Here is a 17,281-nt window from a genome sequence, read left to right as displayed (position 1 = left end):
TTGGACATGATGAGTAAATCACATGTGATATAAAAATAAGCAACTTGAACTTTAATGGATTTGCTTTTAAACATCTAGATTTCTCTTACTCCAATGCTCTGCCATGAATTAGACTTTGGTCATCGGGCATCTATTGCACAGTAAGAGAGTATACCTACTGGCTAATGTTTGGTTATGGATTAGTGGATCTAGTTGCTAAAGACTGTTGCCATATGAAAGTGGCAGCAATGGGCAATTTCTAAGGAAGGTGTTGACTTTTTAAGAAGCATGTTTGGGTCATTTTGGCGTATAGTTACGGCTGGTCTGCCTGAGTGTCATGGATGGTTTAAAGTTACATTCCTCATTTAGACTTAATGTAAGTCTAGATACTCATGGTTCTAAATCTAGAATGAAGCACCATGATAAAGTCCCAGAGTAGTGGCTTGGGTGTTGTTTGTTGGGGTCATTTCTGTGTCTGTAGTTGGATGAGGATATTGTAGGTCCACTTACTATAAAACGGAGATGTGAGTTTTTCTAGATGGGAAGCAGGGAGCTTTGGAATGTCAGGTTGCTTGGAGGCAGAACTTGGTTGTCAGTTGCTTTTCCTGAGCCTCTTGACTACCCTGGAGGAAGAGAATGCTCATAGAGCTATGAACTCTGGAAGCATTTCACTACCCAGTGGCCTGAAATATACAAGGCAGAATTTTCCAGTGCTTTGGCATAGACTTTACATGTTGTCATTTGAAAATAGCAGCACTTAAGAAAGATCCAGGACCAGGGTCCAGTGGCAGGTGCAGGAGGCAATCGTTTTGATGAAGTGTCGAGTAACCCAGAGGCATGGCATCAAATGCCTTGAAAGCATATTTTAGAACCCAGAGCTGGTTCCCATTCACAAAAATATGCCTCTCTGGTGAGACTGTCTTAGGCCTTTGACTATTTTGTTTTCATTTAGTTTAAGTAGCTTTGCAAAGTAAGTGTGGCTAGAAGCACAAGCCACGCTTGGATGGTGGGTGTGAAAGAGTGCCATGTTTGACCTCAGATATTTAGTCCTTGTTTGTTGTCACCTGCTGCTTTTCAGTCTGGTGGGCAGAGCACAGCCTTGGCTTACACAGTGTGGATCTCTTACATAGTGAGCCTCCCAAACACTTGGATTTTCTAGCAGTGAGAATTCTGGGTGTTTCTCTTTGTGTGTGCTAATGGTATGGACTGATCTTGCAGAATCACTGTAGCAAGCTGTAAATGATGTATGAAATGAAAAATTCCTGCCCAGTGCACAGAGCGAATAGATACAGTTCTGTGCAATCACCACGGTGCTGAGCTATTCATTTTAATATTTCCTTCAGACATGCAGTCATGTTTTGGTCACATTCATATGCTTGACATTGGCACACTGCTCAGATTTCCTTTATATATGCTTCCCATGAATTTCAGTCTATGCATATGTGAATGAATATATGCTACACGGCAGAGGAATCAGCCTCTCAAAAATATTTCTAATAAGGACAACATCAGCAATTTCATTTTTGAAAGATGTCAAAAATAATGAAGAATTCAAATAGCAAAAGTAGAAATAATTTAATTCTATGCTGGGAAAATGTCCCTGTTAACATTTTGTATCTGTCCTTGAAGGCATTTCTCCTTGTGTTATTAGAGAATCATCATCATCTTCTTCTCTTCCTGTTCCTCCTCTTAACCCTATAAACTTACTTTGTAAATTTATATTCTTAATTAATGATAGGGCTTGGATTCTTCCCTTGATTTTTCTCACTGTAATTTTGAATTAACATACATTGTCCATATGTGAACATAGCACAAGTTTTACTGGCTTTACCATTGGCTAGTATATATTTATTTTTTCTAATTCTGCTAGTGCAAATATTTTAGCTCAGTATTGTCATGCTCATGTGCCGATAGCAATTTTGCTGTTTATTTCTATTATGCTAAACATGTCAAAGTTTTCTTTTTCAGTATTTTCCGACAATTGTATTTGTTTTTCCATGTCAGATTTGGATGATGACTGAGTTAATATTTATAAATTATGGAATTGGAATTGTTGTCTTTTGTGATATGAAGTCGATCCATTAGAGAACAGTGTGCAGTTCCATTTTCTGTAGATTTCCAACATGAATTCATATCCGCTTCCTGGACTAACCCTCCCTAGGACATGAGGCTTGTTTTACTTAGGGCTTCTGAACATTATAGTTATACTTGTGTAGTTGTACTTTTATTACTAATTTCCTGGTCAAGAGTAACTGTGGCCTCATATTATTGACTAACAAAGACTCTGCCATCTCTCCCAGGCTCTGGAGCAGGTCACATACTATGGAATGGCTTCTCCTCTTCTTCAGATGGGAGAGAATTAGTATGTGTAGCTATTTCATTGGGGGGCAGTAAGGAATATGAATCCTCTGATTTTCTTTTAAGGTTACTGTATGTTCCTATGTTCCTGATTTCTTTTTAGCCTCTGTTTTGAGTTAATTTTGGTAAATTTGTAGTCTTCTGTTGAGCTCTCAGTTCATCTGGAGCTTACATCTATGAACACAGTCCCTTCCGCATTCTAGTTTACGAAGTGACCCTGTGTACATAGTGTTCAGTCACTTCCTGAGTTGTCTTTTCCTTGATCATGAATGTCACTAATTGCCAAGGAGAAGCAGCCCTTAATATTTCTTACTTTTACCTCTGGTTTTGTATTTCCTTGCTGGGTTCTTAAGTTGTGTGCTTAATTCATTTACCTCTTATGGCTTGTTGTTTACTAATAAAAATATGTGACGCTATAAAATTTCACGTGGTTTCCATTTCACTTGTGCCATACAACGTTCCATGTGTGTGATCTCAATTTTACATTGTTTAATATGAACCCAAGGTGGTGGTTTTTATCTTTCATGATCCCAAATTGTTTTCTAAGAGTCATCTTAAATTTTTAAAAGGTGAAATTTTAAGATTCTATTTGTATGATTTGGCTGATTTCTGTGACAGTAGCTAGGTTCCGAATCAATTGGAAACATTTTATTCCTGGTGCTTTCATGTATGTGCCTGATATCAGAATCACACTTAAAACATCAAGAGGGGCCAACCCTAGTATACAGGCCCTTTGCAAGACAGATTCAACATTTTGCTAAGATTCTGTGGGTCAAAGAATGTCACATAGCCATCCCAGATTTGAGAGGTGGAGAAATGGACTCTGGAGTATAAATAAAGAAATTGTTTCTTACCATGTCCTTGAAGCTGATAACCACCTACCCTTTTTGAATCTGATTTTGGAAGATGGATCAATGTCTTCCCCACTTCCTATTTTTCAAGGCGCTTCATTAACCCCTGAAGTCTTGGTCTCTGTTATATGGAAAGCCATGAAAACTCCAGTTCCCAGAATGCACTTCTTTCCACCCATTGTTCAGTTCAGCACTTCAGGTTTGAGTCTGGTTCCTTGGGCGACATTGTGGCATCTCCCCTCCCTTTTCTCTGTAGTTACTGCTTGTGAGCAAGCAACAAGTAGGTTAGTAGTGAGAGTTTTGTGGTAATGACTCCAAGTTCTTTTGAGATAGCCCTTAGCTGCTCCAGAGACATCTGTTAGGTTGCTTATCTCCTGGATTGACAAGCCAGGAGTCTCCCTCATGGTGGTGGATGTGGAAGTCATCAACAGTGAGAGAAATACTAGGTCCGTTCCTGTGTTTTTATGCTCATGGTTGTATGACTTCTTTGCAATCATTTTTTAAAAATCAGGAATAATATATATATATATATATATATATACAGACACATATACATACATATATGTATACATGTATACATAAATATAAATTGAGATTGAGATAAATGTTGGTGATGCTAGTTACACAGCATAATAATGAAACAAGTACCACAAACATATTAACTTGTTTGACAAATAGGATAACAAGTCTATGGCATATGCCATGTGTTTCTCTTTTCCTAGGTCCAGCCTTCCCTCTAGGAAATGGTTGCTATTCAGAATCTTGTCCTATGGTACCTTTTCCTTTCAAAACATTACTTAGTATGCTGGATATGTTGAGTTAAGCAGTATATTATTCAGATATTTTAAATTTCAAGTATTACAAAATATCATACTGAGTGTAGGATATATATGTATGTATATATACATACATACATATATATCATGAGGAATTTGCACTCAACATTGTTTCTAAGATCCATCTAAACTGCCACATTAGCATACATTTTGTCATTTCTGTTGCTGTAGGCATGTGTATGAAACATTGTGCTTTAATATCTTAATATCTATTTATTAAATTGAAATATTTTTTTATCTCATAAACATTGCTTTTTGAGACAGGTTCTCATATAGTCCAGGATGACCTCAACCTTACTGAGGAAGATCTTGAACTTCTGATTCTCCTGCCTCTACAGGCTTGTACCATCATGCAAGGTTCTCTATAGCTGGGGATGTTGAGACCTATGGCTTTGTATATGCTGAGCTCTACCATTTGAGCTACATTCGAATCCCCTCTCCATGATGCTGCTTTGAATATGTTTGAAGGTTCCTTCCAGTATTTACACATAAGAATTTTTCCAGCTTGTATAGATACTTCATCTCCATCAAGATGTGAAGTATAAAAGATTGTGTGGCCTTATGTTGCTTGCTGTGTCTTCAATATTTTAGTGTTGATCAGATATGCCATGTGCCACTCTGGCCTTTTTTATTCTACCTCATCATGTGTTTTCTTATTTTACTATGCTTGATTCATCCTCTTGATTACTTGCTTTAGGTGTCACTTTGGACAAGATTTTGCAGCATAGTCCAGGCTGGCCTGAAACTCCCAATCTTGCCTCCAGCTTCCAGACACTGGGCTAACAATTATGCTCTGTCCCACTTGGCTCATGATATTGATTTTTCTATTTTACCATTTCTTGCTCTTACCTCTTATTTGACATGATTTCTGTGTTTGGAAGGGTAGGTATAATTTGGCTAACTGAAGAGCATACAGATGCTTAAATATTTGCCAGACATGAAGCGTTCTTGAGAGTATTCATGGGAGTATAAGAAACGCTGTTTCAATGTGTGTTTTAAAGCTGGCTCATCCTGTTCAGTACTCTTAAGTTCAGAAATGTCAACATAGAACTCTTAAAGCTTAAGGTCATTTTATTTCATTTGAGGGTGACTGATGATATTTGAGGTCTTCTGTTTGTCTCTCAAGCTCATTACATTTCTCTCATTCTCAGAATGTTCTAGTCCCTTCTCTAGTCCCTTCTTGATGAATTCTGTCTGCAAGATAGAAATAAGCTTCCAAGGAATGTTAGAGTAGAAATTATAAGGTGGATAGTGTTTTTTTAATTGATCTGATGTGTTACCCCAATATTTCTTATATGCATGATTCCATTTTTAAGCTATCACTGATTTTAATATGCATTTATAAATCTATTTTGCCTTTCATGTAATTTTATATCTTCAAATCTACCCTTCATTTTTAGGTCCTACCAGTTACCTTCAGTTGGTTTTTCTATCTTTGGAAAATATGGACAGATGACACTGTCAAATGTGCCATTTAGCTGAAGAGTGGTGTGGCTGCCCTTCCTTTGCCATATGTATAAAATGAGAGCGATGTGCATGGGTTAATGTATATATTTATAGAGGGAACTATTACAGCTATTTTATGATATTTAAAACTAAATGCCACAGTTGTATTTTTCCCCTAAGTAAGTCAAAACTTCCCTTAAAGGAAAGCTGAGCAAAGTAGTAATTTGGAACTAGTTGGCTTAACTTAAAAAGCTCCCTGGTGACACCAGGGCACACCGCATGCTATTGCTTTCTTAGAGTTCCTCATTAAAATATTGACTACTCGTTTTCTTCAGTAAATGCTAATCCCAGCTCCCATGTACATGTGTTTACGTTTCACCACAGGCAGCCTGCCAGGCTAGAAAGAAACCCAATTTATTAATTTCACCATTTCCTTTTCAGCAAAGAAAAGATACATTAAATTAAAGGTTTGCTAAAAGTAACAAGAAACAGTTCCTGTCCATGCCAGGCATTTGGCTGTCTCTCAGGCTGAGGTGGTGATGGTTCCAGTCATCCATGTTCCCATCTTCTCTGCATGGAGTTCTCTGTTCTAAAAGATCTCCCCTATAGGCCCTAAGGTTGGCTTTTCTTCTGTTCCTTCTTCCCGGTGTACTTCCATGCCCATCTGAGGAGGCAGACTCCTTTCTGTTATTGTTAATTGGGGACACGTATGGTTAATCCTCACTGAGCTCATGCTGCTGTGATGGAGCATTCTTCCCAGAAATCTTGGGAATTTGGGGAGGTGCAAGAGTGTTCCCATTTGGTTTGTGGTTCACAAATGGATCAGTGTTATTAAAATCCACAGAGGTTCTTTGTTCACCAAGTCATTTGGAGGGCCACCCATTTGGAGGGCCACCTGTCACGTGTTTGCTTTTACTGTTTGAACTGGAGCATCTCCCTAGATCTCAGAGCTGTTTCTTAACTAACCCTCTGGAGAAAGCAGCTAATTACCCAGCTGAACACCTTGCCCTTTTAGGAACCGTGGAGTAAGTGTGCATATTGCATTATCTAAACTTGCAAAGTCAAGGGAATTTTCAACAAAAGCCAACCATCGTTAACCTTATCAGTGCCTTTTGCCAGGGTAGATTGTGCTCTTTACTTTGTGAAATATTTAATTTATAGACTGGATTGACTGACAGATACTCACTGTGAGGCCCATCATCCATAAGGACAAAGTAGGCATTTGAGAGTGTAGCTGTGTACTTTGGTGCTGAATACAGTGAATTCTGTGCCCTAAAAATATAGGTTTGTATGTTCTCTTAGTTTTTTATCCCCCTAGTGCCCTGTGCTTCCTCACCGTCTCTCTTTGCTAAGAGCAAAGGGTCTTCACTTTAGCAGGGCTAGAAGAACAGGTCTTATTGATAATTTTCATAATCTGTTTCTGCTTTTGGGGAAACGTTAACAAGGTTTTCCCATTAGTTCATTGATTGTTTTGTCTTAAGTGCCCTTAAGATTGGAAACCTAGCTGGGCATTGGTGGCGCACGCCTTTAATCCCAGCACTGGGTAGGCAGAGGCAGGCAGATCTCTGTGAGTTGGAGGCCAGCCTGGTCTACAGAGCAAGTTCCAGGACAAGCTCCAAAACATTACAGAGAAACCCTGTGAAGAAAAAAAAATTGAAACCTTCAGCACAAAATCCATATGGCTATATGGCTGTTAAAGTTCAGAACCCAGGCAGGGGAGATGGTTCAGTTGTCAGGCCGCTTGCTGTATAAACATGAGGACTGAGTTTGATGCCCTAGATGCCACAGTAAAGATAGAAAGAAAGAAAGAAAGAAAGAAAGAAAGAAAGAAAGAAAGAAAGAAAGATAGATAGATAGATAGATAGATAGATAGATTAGATACTATGTGTCATATGTCTGTGAACCAAGTGCTTGGGGGAGGACCCCTGAGGCTTACCAACCAGTCTCTCATTACACACACACACACACACACACACACACACACACACACACACACACACACACCGGGGAGGGGGGGGGAGGAGAGAATTCGTTAGAAACTCCTTCCCCTCCAGAGACCTTGCATTGTTTTTTCTTTGTTTTTATTAACGTGGGTGTTTACATGTAATTGCATGTGTGCTATGAATGTGAATGTACCCACAGAGACCAGAGAGGGCATCCTGGAGCTAGAGTTACACACAGTTGCAAGCTGCCCAATGTGGATGCTCTGAGAACCAGCTGTGGATCCCCTAGAAGACTGACTGGTGCTTTTTAATCCCTGAGCCATCTCTCCAATCTGATTTTGGGGAGTTTTATTCTATCTTGTTCTCACTCAATTTGAATGAAGTTGTCAGCCTCTCTTGCTCCTTATATTCATATTTTGGGTGGGTGTGTTGTTGAGCAGACTTGAGCTGGATGCAAACCAACAGCTTACTGACATCTCTGCTTTAGTTTTACTCCTCAAAGTGGTCAACTTCAAGATGCTTCTGGGGAGGACATATTTAGTTGTGAAGTGTTGTTTCATGAGGGAAACTGCCTCTTGCAGCTGGTAAGCAATTTATGCCCTGAAGCATGAAGATTTCATAGCCCTTGTAATTTTATCCTTCCTGGTGTCGCTGCAGGTGCTATTTTTATTCATATAAATATTTAATCTTCTATAAAACTTATTAAGCTGTTGGCCTCAATACCATTTTTTGGCAAGTTCCCTAGGTTAAAGGGACACAGTCAAGTACAGCAGCTTAGCTCAAGATCACAGTCTTAAATAAAAATATACAAGGCGATTTTCTGAGATTTAAAAATCGACCCCAACAAAGCTGTTTGGGCTTGGCTGGGACATTTCCCCATCATCCTGTCGGTCTCATGAGTCCTGGGCTGCTATCTGAGAAATCAGAAAGGAGACACAGGGAAGCTGAAGGGAGGGGGCATAGTTAATGCCCGCCTTCCTGTAGAGCTAGTGGAGAAAAGCCGAGAAAGCATGCAGGCGGTGTCCTTCATTTTCTTAAGGCTTCATGTAGCTTTTTTTTTTTTTTTTTTTTTTTTTTTTTATAAAACAAGAATCTCTTTTTCCCTATTGGTTGAGAATTTCATGCATATATGTAATGTTTTTTTTTAAATCAAATTCACCTTTTCCTTCCCTTCCAATCCCTTCCCTATCCTCCATCAACATATTTCCTTCCCAACTTCATGTACTCTTAAAAAAACAAAACAAAACATTGAGTTCACTTAGTGCTGCATGGGCGTAGGGCATCTATTGGAGCATGTGTAGCCTATCAGGGGCTGTATCCATGAAATAAACTGACTCCCATCCACTCCCAACAACCAGTTGCCAATAGCTTCTTCAGTTAGGGGTGGAACTTAATGAGTTTCCCCCTCCATCCATGTTGGGATCTTGGTTGTCTTGATCTTGCTTCATAGCCATTGTGAGCTTGTATGTATAATGGTTCTGTCATGTCTAGCAAAAACAAAATCAATCAATCATTCAAACAAACAAATAAACAAAATACTGCTTTGCTGCAGATATCAATTCGTTCTGTCTTTAATAATCCTCCCAGCCCCCCCTTGAAGTTTTATTTGACTTTTAATCTGTAGAAGCACACCCTACAATTTCTAACCTTCTCTAAGGAGCTTCCTTCTGTAACTGATATGCTGTTTGCATCTTAAATACATTTACTTTTCCAAGCTTCTTGATCAGTTGGGAGGACTAACTCACCAGGTAGGTATTGGTGATATCTTCTCTTCAAAAGACTGTTGAGAGTAGAAGTCATGTGCAGATTCCTCCAGTTGAGTTCATCTAAGCTAGACATGCACTAGAAACCTTTAAAGATCAGTGGCATTCTTTATGTGCATGTATTATCTAGGTGTACAAGAACTTGCTGTAGTTGTACATGTCTTTGTCTTCTGGGACACTTGTGGCTCATGTATTTGTGATTGAACATGATGAGTACTTGTATCACAGAATAGCTAGAGACCCACAGTAGTTCACAGTGGTAAATATGAGATGATCTCTTCTGGCAGACCCAACAGAGAGAACACAATTCCCAAGAAATAAAAATGATCAGATGAAGGTCTGTAGAGATGGGTCAGCTGTTAAAAATGTATACTGCTCTTCCACAGGGCCCCAGCGCAGGCATCTTCCAAACACCTGCAACTCCAGCTCTGGTTGATTTCACTCCTCTGGCCTCAGAGCACCTGCTTTCATGGGCACACAACCTCAAAGTCTTTTCCCCAGTGAAATATTTCCTTCAACAGGTTTGACCTCCCAAAGATTCTATTTCCTCCCCAAACAGCACCACCAACTGAATGCAAGGTGGGGTGGGGACACTTCTCTCACCCACTGCCTCTGGTTCTTATGGTCTTTCTTCCCCCTCTTTCATGGTGATTCCTGAGCCTTGGAAATAGGAACATGTGATTTAGATATTCCATCCAGGCTAAGCATTCCACGATGTCATATTTGACCAGTTGTAGGTCTTTGTGTTAATTGCCACTGATTTCAAAAAGAAGCTTCTCAAATAAGGGTTCAGAAATGTACTAGTCTATAGGTATAATGACCAAAGCACTATACGTCTGTTTAATACTTTGATCATTTAGCAGAGTAATAACAGTAGATACTCGTTTAGGGCCTATGACTTGTCTAGTCATGGCTTTGATGATGGTTAAATGTGGATATCAACTTATGGAGTGGGCCTGAAATCCAATAAGGAAGTAAACGGTTACTCCTATGACATTTGTGCCACTATTGGCACATGTTGGCATGTCTTTCCAGACAGGTCGTTTTTGTAACTTACAGTGTTCACAGCCAGGTAAGAATTATGGTTCTTTTTCTCTTCCCACAGTCTTAGCACTTTCCAACACTATAGAAGCTATCTGTGGGGGATGAAGCTTCCAAGTGAATACCAGCTTGACTTTTCCATGTTCTGTGACTCAAGTATATGATGTCTTCAGACATAATACTTCACCATCAAGTTTTAGAGGATAGCTGAGAGCACTGGTAATAGCCTGTAATGTTTCAGGTTCTATAGATCTCATTGTCCAACAACTCCAAAAGAGGTAGCCCATTCATGACACTGGATTCTTATTTGTTCGTCTGTAGTTTTTCGTAGGGGCATTTAAACCCCATTTAAAGTCTTTTTATATGTATCTGTGGATGGATATATTTTAGGAAGTTTCTACAGTAGTGTGTTTCCATATGACTTTTTAAAAAGGTCTTTAGTGTTGGTTATCCCTTCCATATTTATCCCTTCTGCCTTCCCATTTCCCACATCACTTATTAATAATTCCTGTTTTGTTATTTCCCCTTAACACTTTATGCTCCTGCATTCTATCTCCCCTTGCCTTGAAATCCCTACCCAAGGGCCACTTAGTAATTTTCTGACCTCTATAGGTATTCCAAATTGAGCATGTATACCTGAAGTTGCAGTGTATATCCACAGATGGGGGGAAACATGACTGTTGTCTTTTGAGCTTACCTCACTCAGAATGATTGTTTCCAGCTTACCTGCAAATTTAATAACTTTGTTTTTCTTAAAAGTTGAATAATATTCTAATGTATAAATGTACTACATATTCATTACCATTTGTCAGTTGATGGTCATCTAGGTTGTTTCCATTTCCTGGCTTTTTTTTAATAGAGCATTAAAGAACATAGCTGAGTAGGCATCTCCATAACAGGATACAGTCTTTTGGGCATATGCTTGAGTGTCATATGAGTCATATATGATAGATCTATTTCTAGCCTTTTGAAGAATCTCATGGATTACCATAGTGGCTGCACCAGTTTGAGTTTTCTTTTTCTCAATATCCACACCAGCATTTGTCATTGTTTGAGATGTGGTATGTGTGTGTGTGTGTGTGTGTAGGGTAAAAGGCATATGCCATAATGCGCATGTAGAGATTAGAAGACTGCCTGCAGAAATCACTTCCCCCTGTCAATCATGTGAGTCTCAGGCTTTGAACCACTATTGTCAGCCTTGACAGCAAGCATCTTTAGCTGCTGTGCCATCTCGCTGGTTCCATACTCTAAGTATCTTTTCTCTCTTACATTAGGCACTAAGATCTGTAAGAGAACACAAAACTCTTTTAACCATTTCTTCTCTATGACACTAATGTTTGTTTCTTTTGGTTAGGCTGAAGCAAAATGGCAGAAGAACTGCCTGGCCTTGTATGAAGTCATTCTATTTCCTGTAAAGGACTACACAGTTTTTTTTTTGTTTGTTTGTTTGTTTTTGTACTGTACCATATCCAATTTACTTTGATATGTACTGTTAAAATTTTACTTGATTTTCATGCCTTATATTCATTACCTCTTGAGCAAATAGTTATCATCTCCCATCTCAGGTGTGATCAGGCTCTTAGAATGCACCAAACTATAGGATAAGAATCAAGTATGTCCAAATCCTTGTCCATATTACTTTTCCTTACAACCATGTAAGAAAAGAGAAAGAGTTTGTGGCTTTCACTGAAAATGTACAAGAAGTTATTGGCTAGATTAGTGCTAGAAAGCATAGCTTTATGCTCCTGGTGAACTCTACCTTAATTATACCAGGAAAGACCTCAAGGTAAGAAGCTAGAGTGGCCCCAGGTGGCTCTGAACCTAAACCTGTTGCATCTATCTTTAGATTGTGACCTTATGAGAGACCACTGCACTCTTCAGCAAACCACCAACATTCTTACAAAATGAGTCAGTCCCAAAGATGATAGGCAAGACATTGACTTTCTATTTTTTTTTTTTTTTTTGGCATATATTTGGAAGGAGGGAAGTGTGTGTGTGTGTGTGTGTGTGTGTGTGTGTGTGTGTGTGTGTGTTTGTGCTTCAGAGGGATGGTGTAAAACAAAAGCAGTTTGCCTCAACTCTTATGTCTGTCAAGACAAAACTAATCAGAATGACTTTCTCTCCATGCCTCCCCACCTCTGTTATTTTTTATTGTTTTGGAAAGGGAGGGATGGCCCCTCTGTATTTTGGAGTATGCCTATAGCAGCTTTTAGCAAATAACAGCCTCAGTGGTAGGTTCAGCTCTGAAGAAAGATTTACAAATCTCTCACTGCTTTATAAATATCTGCATTTATATCTTAAAGAGGAAGAAGAAAAAGCCCCTTGCGGTTGCGCCCAGCCTCCTCACCCTCTCTCCCCCGCCCACTTTCCCCTTTTCCTTGCTTTCCTCTTTCAGAAATTAAAGATTGTGATGTGTGCAGGAAATGAGGGTCTATAAAATTGTGATAAAATGTTCCTGCAAAATTGCCTTTGAATTTTCGCCCTGAATTGCAGGCAAAATGAAATTGTTCGCTTTCAGCATCGCTTTGTTTTTGACCCCTTTTTGTGAATTCTCAAAGGAAAGAAACATGTTCCCATCTTTTATAGTAATCAAATTTATCTGGCATCTTTCAGCCTCTTGGATTACTTATGCTAGAGTTGGCTAGCCTCCGGAAGGCTGTGGCTGGTTTATTTATTTATTGTTCTAAAGTGAGGGTTTTTGACATGACGTTCTCCTGTTTGTTGGAGGGAGGGCATGTGTGGGAGAAGAGGGCTTTATGGCATCTGTACATGTATGCATATGTGTGTGCTTGTGTCTCACAAAAGGTAAATTGTGTCTATCTGATGAGAAAGAATAGGTTTTTTTTTTTTTCATAATCCTGGGTCATAGATACTTTATTTGCTATTTTATCATGGGAGCATAAGTCTTCTTGTCACTGATAGAAGATTTTACATAAAGAGGAATTCTAGCAACAGAGTTTTTATATTGATGCTTGGCTGTTGCATGTTAGTGCAGAGTTGGGGTAAAAACAGACTGTTCCTGGAACAGGTGATCTGGTGGCTTTGTGATATCCTAGCTCTAATGTGACTCTTTCCATAATAAACGCACCGTCACAGGTGGCTTGCCAGTCATGGAGATGTCTCCTGCAGCAGCATTTGTGGCTTGCTAGCATCAAGTTCTGGAGGGAGAAGATTCTGTTGTCTTTTTTATTTTCAATCCCTTTCTGCTCTCAGAACTCAATAAGATGGCGAAATCTAGGCTGGAGACACAGACCTGCAGAAACCAAGTTTGTATTCTGAAGCAAACTCCTGCACTAAGAAAATAACATTGAGGGTAAATGTAGAAGTGTTATTATTTTTGTTGCATATGTCCTTTAACCTCCACCTGGCTCAAGTGAAAAATGAAGCAAAGGGAATATTTTTTGAAAAGTGTCACCAAGATGCCACCTGTTCCTTATTAAATTCTTGTTTAGACTAAACTGTTGTTGGAAGAATATGATGTATCCAGCTGTTGCAGACTTTAAATCATGCTTATAGATCTCTGAATTATTTTGAGTTGACTCCAGCCATCCCCCAAAATTAATTCTTAATTTTTCTTTCCTTTTCCTTTTTTTTCCAATATAGGCTAATCATGTTTATGCAATAGTCTGTTGTCCGTACTGATTTTTTCACAGCCTTTCGTTGTGTGGTTTTGATTTCTGTCTTTTTTCCAGGTAGCTTCTTACATATACAGCAGGGCTCTTTCTTTACAAAAATTAGTACTTGGAGCCACTGAGACATCTGCATACATTTCAGAAACTGCAAAGTGAAGGTCCCAAGAACAGGTGTGTCACAGGCAATTTTATCATCTCTCCTTTAGTCTTTGCTTAGATACTGGGCAAAGTTTAGAATCATTAGGGTAGAGAATTGGTTGTAAGACTCCTTGCAATGAATTGAATCTATCTACACTGAGAGTTTATATTGAACAGGGTTTAGGTTAAGCAGAAGTCTATGAGTTCAATATACATGGGAAGGTCTGTATGTAGCTAATTATATCCTATTTGCTTTAAAGTGATTCATTTGCATGAATTAGTTTCTAATTAATTTGTTTAATCATAGGAGTCAATTTTACCACCTGTCACATAAAAAAAAAACTTTTTAATGAAGAAAAGAAAATGGCTCATTAAGATTTATACACAGAATTGGAAGTTTTCAAAGCATTTCTAGCTACAAGGATGAGTCATCTTCATGAGCCACATACAGGACACATGCTGCCTGCATATATTACATTCTCACTCACACACACACACACACACACACACACACACACACACACACACACACACATGCTTAAATCCACCAGAAAAATAAGGTTTACTATAGTCCTTAATTGTAAGGGATTCAAAAGGACTGTGTTTATCTGGAAGAATTTTCAAAATCACTTTCTCCTGTCTCCTCCAAGAAGGCAGTACATATTTCTACTTTATGCACGATCATTTGAATGCATTCCAGTTTCATAGTTTTGTCTCTGAATCAATGCAGTGTGGCCTGATCCACGTTGGAAGGAAAGTTACATGCCGACTTTGAAAGTGGAAGAACCTTCCGTGGCCCTCCTTCACTTTCAGACACAGCATGCGCTTGACTGTGAACCTTAAAAGCTTTTACCAAACTATTTTACTTTTTCTGTTTGCAAAATTCACAAAGAACTGTTCTCTAAGCCCTCTTTCCATGCCCCCTCCCTGGTTCCGTCCTAAATTTTGCCTCAGGGGAATAAACAGCAACAGTATTCAATTTCCCTTTCCGAATGTATACGCCAACACAGAGAGCTTTTATTACAAGGAAAGAAATCAAATCATTGTCACCTAAAGTGCTAATTATGTCTGATAAATGTAAGGCATACACTTAATGCAAAGAGCTTAGGAAATGATACACCTTCAGTAATTACAGTGACCAACCCAGCTCCATCAATCTACATTTTTTTTTCAATCCTTGTTCATTTGGGTGGCTCTATTTTTATTAAATGGCTTGCCTAAGCCTCAGCAACCCTACTTGCTACTAATAGGCAAACTCGCATTAAGTATTTTGGAACTGTGTGTCACTTTTTTTTAAAAATGCCTGTTACACAATACATGCCCATATGCATGTACACAAAGGGGCATGAACCACTAACAAAAGCAGTTACATTCTGCCATGTCCCTTTGGGACACAGAAGTGCTGCTGAGGGCTGTCTGCTGTCCTTTGTGTTCTTAATGAAGTCCTATGTGAGGTAATACCTGGGTGCAGCACTTCTCAGAGCTTGCAGCTGCATCCCTGGAGACATTAAGAGATTGGGTACAGGAACTTCCCTGGGACCTCCCATGACAACACTGTGGAATGGCCCCTCCTGCCCACTTTCTCTTCACTAGAGAGAGCCAGTGTTCCTCCAAGGGCCTGCTTGTACCCAGCACCAACCAAACCTGACGTTTTAAATGAAATGAAAGTAGGTTTTAACTACACTGGGGGCACTGCTCTTGTTTGACCTGGCTGAGGAGTCCTTCTTGTCCCTGTGGCCCCAGTGGACAGGTGAGGCCCTGTGCATATGCTGGGCTGTAATAAGTCATGCCAAGCCCGAGGACCCACTGGCCTAGGGAGTGCCCAGGTTGCTTTTGTCTTTGTGCTATAAGCCCTCTGGGATTTTGTCCCTTACATGGCCCCAAAGGCGCACCCAGTGCGATAACGAATACTTGACTGACTTCCTTATCATGGATGACTGCGGACCTTACCACCTCCTGTGGTTCTCTTTCTATTTATTTCCTCTATTTTGCTTCTGCTCTAACTCCCCCCTACTTCTCCACCCCCTTGGTTCCTTAGCCTCACTCTCTCTTTCTCTCTCTCACCTTCAAGCCCCTTCCCCTCCTTTGTGCTTTGCCTTTCACGCTGAACATTTAAGAGAAAACAGCTTGTTCTAAATATGTGTATTTGGGAAGACAGTAGAGAGGGGTCCCAATTCTTCCACTTCCTCAAGCGTGTCTTTCTTGGTGGTAGGGAGGCGAACCCAGGGCTTAGTGCAAACTGCACGTGTCTTCATCCCACCCTTTCCCCTGCAGTTCTGTCTTAGATCTTTTGGTGTTGGAAGGAAAGCTGGGATGGGTGGACAGCTCTGTTGAGGAAACTGATTCACAGCAGTTCCTACTGTCTTTCCTAACACTGTATAGCATAATGAGGGTGCTAGGATTCAGGGTTTCATTTGTTTCATGGTTATGCAAACAAATCTGGGAAAAGAGTGCTGTTTTCTGGAATCCTCTTTTTTTTGTTACTCTTAGTTTAGAGTGAGCAGCCTGCTAAATTTGCAAATTGCCAGTTCATTTCAGACTGCTTTCAAAAATATGTTTTGGGGTCGTGGTCAGTCTGCTATGGTTAAAATGCAATAATGTGTTTGGACTTCCTTAGTTGGATTCTGATTACACGATGGTTCACAAACGTACTTTTAAATAAAGAAGAAAACCAGAAGGGATTTCATTCTAGCTTGGCAAATTCTCAAGGACTGGGGACTATATTAAGAAAGGTTCCATGATGTTACGGACTAGGATTCCCTGAAACTCACTAGTTCTAGTCAAACAAATTTAATTGCATTAGTCAGAAGGGTAAACATGAAGTTAGTTGTAATACTGTACCCTCTGGATAAGTTATACTTCCATCTCAGTGACTCTGTAATCAGCACTAGGACACTAACTTTACTCACAGACAACAAAGGAGAACTGTGCCTTCCAGATTATATTGTCATAGGAGCAAAGCTAATATTAAAGTATTCCGACTAATTCTGTTTAATGGCATACACCCCACAGAGACTGCATATACACACCCCACAACAGAGAAGACATTTATATACACAGATCTTTATAGCAGCAGCATTCATACAAGCTTAAACTGAGAGATAATCAGATGCCTAATGATAAAGAAACAGTGGTATATCCATAAAATAAAATAGTATGCAGCCATGAAAGTGAGTGGCTTACTGATATGTGGCATAACATGGATGGCCCTCAGAAGCATCATGATTAGTCAAAGAAACCACATTCCAAAGAGACCATATTATACAATTTCACTGAGACTAGGACAATTTCTGT

Source organism: Phodopus roborovskii, unplaced genomic scaffold (genome assembly GCF_943737965.1).
Source record: "Phodopus roborovskii unplaced genomic scaffold, PHOROB, whole genome shotgun sequence".
Taxonomy (NCBI): Eukaryota; Metazoa; Chordata; class Mammalia; order Rodentia; family Cricetidae; genus Phodopus; species Phodopus roborovskii.
Note: the sequence above shows the minus strand (reverse complement) of the source record.